Below are 2978 nucleotides of genomic sequence, written 5' to 3'. Positions count from 1 at the left end.
CTGTTGATTCCAAATACAATTTTCTTTTTAAAAGGACCATGAGTGAGAATGCATACACAGTGTAAAGAGGTTTGATGTCTCCCTATGTACTACAAACAGTTAGTTTAATTCTATAGAGGATATAATTAAATATTCACAGCTGAAAAGTCCTGTTAGGCTACTTAAAGGCACAAATATTAGTGCAACTGTAACATGACTAATGTCGGGAACAAGCTGTTTAGTCACATAATTTTCACTCATGGTACGTGTAATGTCCCAACGTTAAGGGGAAGGGAGCAGCCAAGATTTGTAGGTGCTCGTGGTCAAGAGGAATGACAAAAGTCAGAGGGTCCACAAAACCTCACAAAGTTTTATTAGTAAATTATACACTTGGCTTGGAAATTGATATGTTAGTCCCTGACCTCCTACCTAAGCACACAGCAGTGGGATTTGGATAAAGGGGTGGGGTGAAATGGGAGGGATGGGGGGGGTGGATACAGAGATAGAGCTGGATTAAAGAGGGGGAGAGAGAAAGGAAGACAGAGAGAAAAAGAGATCACCAGTCCTGGCTCTAGCATGGGCCCAGCTGATGGGGTGTCCTTGGGAGCATGCCCAGGCCTTGTGGGGGTATTTTTTTATAGATGAGTTTTTCCCACCCTAAAGATAAGTTTCTTGACTGTGTTGTGCTTATCTCCAGGAGCCAGAACAAGGACGTTTTTCTCAGACATGGCTTCCCTGCCTCCTATAGCCCCATTTCCAGCCACAACAATCCTTTGCTGTTTTTACCAACAATCCTTGGCTGGCTCCACTACTGAGTTTGCTACCTACACATGAGCCCCCTTAATCTTCCAAGCTTCCACAGTATGGAACATTGGTTGGTACACCTGGATTAATTATCTTGCATGGAGTTGCTGTGGAATTATCAGCAGGGGATATTACCCTATCACAGGGACAGCCTGGACAGGTGATTATCAGACTGAAAAAGAGGAGGCAGATGCCACAGCTAAAGGGATAGTCCCATGTTGGGGCTGTCCAGCCCACACTCCTGCATAGAGCAGGGTAGCTGGCACAGGACCACAGGCCACTGAGTTTTGAATATCCCTGGGATGGAGACTCCCCAGTCTCTGGGTGATCTGCCCAGGTGTTTAACCACCTAAACAGTGAAAGAAGTTCTGTCTTATGTTAAAATGGAATTTCCCATGTCTCAGTTCTTCCCAGCTGGCTCTTGTCTTGTCACTGGCCTCTTTCTTCTTTATTCCCTCCATCTATTGAATATTTATCCACATGAATTTGATTCCCCTTATCCTTCTCTTCTCCAGGCTGAGCAGTCCCAGCTCTCTCAGCCTCTCCTCATATGACAGGTGCTCCAAGCTATTAATCATCTCCATGGCCCTTCAGTGTGTCCATGTCAGCCATGGTGGGGAGCCCAGCACTGGACTCAGCACCCAGATGTGTCTCGCCAGGGCTTAGCCAAGGAAGGGTCATCTCCTCCACCTGCTGGCAGATGTGCCAGCAGCTCTGCCTGATGCAGCCCAGAAGGCTGGTGGCCACCGCTGCAGGAGTGAATTGGTTTTTCCCAGGATTCCAGGGAAATCCAGGGGAAAACAGCTTTTCCCCAGGAACAACTTTTCTGCCAAGTTGTTTTCCAGCAGTTGCTGGTCTTCATTAACTTTGTGTTGGACCATTTCTCCAGCCTGTCCAGGTCCCCCTGAATGGCAACACAACCCCCTGCTCTGTCAGCTGCTCCTCGTGGGTTTGTATCACCTACAAACTGGTGGGGATCCCTTGCCCTGGTCATTAGCAAAGCCATTAAACAGTACTGGCTCCAGTATCAACCCCTGGAGTGCAGCACTAGGAACTAGCCTCCAGCTGGACATCATGGTGCTGATCATGATCCCCTGGGCCCCACTGCTGAGCCAGCGTGTTAAGTTTGGTTTTCCCTTAGTCAATCCATGCTGAGCACCTTCTTGTTCTTTGTATGTTTGGGAATGGTTTCCAGGTCTATTTGTCTCATCACTTTCCCAAGGTTTATGGTGAGGCTGGCAGTCCCACAGCTTTCCTCATCCTTCTTCTTGCTTTTCCTGAAGACAGGAATGATGTTCAGGACCCAGGATCACCACCACCATCCACAGGGCATCAGGAGCAGCCTCTCTCTGACACCTGCCAGCTCTCCCCCCATCCAGGAATACATCCCAGAAGCTCCCATGGAGTCCTTTATGTCCACATTGTTTAAATATGTTCCCCAAACTGGTCCTCCTCTACTGCAGGACTGATTACTGATCTGTGGGGTTCAGTGTCGCCACTGTGTTGTTTTACCTGTTACCAAATCAGCCTTTGCAAAAGCTGAACCCATGCCACAGTAACCTGGTTTTCAGGGTGGGGAAGGATTTTACCTCCTGCATTCTGTGCCAGCAGCTGCTGTGTTGGGAGCACAGCCCTTCCCTCTCCAGCAGGCGGGGGCTTGCCCAGCACCTGGCTCCCTACCCATCCATGCAAGAGCTTTGATGCCAACTGAGACACAGCAGCTTACCCTGGCAGCCAGTGCCATCCTGGCCTCCACATCTTCCTCCAGGTGTGCTCTAGGTGGGAGAACAGCACAGTGGTTCAGGCAACACTGACAAGAGCCCTGACCGAGGTCAGCCCTGCTGTGCAGATCTGGAGAGTTGTGCTGGGTCACACATTTCCAGGAACGGAGGAGCCTGGGCCACATCTTTACCAGGAGTAAAGAATATCGGCTGAGCTGAGAATGGACATGATTAACACAGCAATGGCTGCACTCCTGCACGTACAGCAGAGGTGAGGCAGGCTATGAGTCAATCACTTTACCCAATAAAAATCTGTACAGCCCATTGCATTCCAGGCACAGCAGTGATCACCCTAAAGCACAAAATGACAGGATCAATTAGGTTGGAAAAAACCTCCAAGATTACCGAGTCCAACCTTTGACTGAACACTACTATGTCAATTAGACCATGGCACTGAGTTCCACATCCAGTCTT

This window comes from Coloeus monedula (genome assembly GCF_965178545.1).
Source record: "Coloeus monedula genome assembly, chromosome: 1".
Taxonomy (NCBI): domain Eukaryota; kingdom Metazoa; phylum Chordata; class Aves; order Passeriformes; family Corvidae; genus Coloeus; species Coloeus monedula.
Note: the sequence above shows the minus strand (reverse complement) of the source record.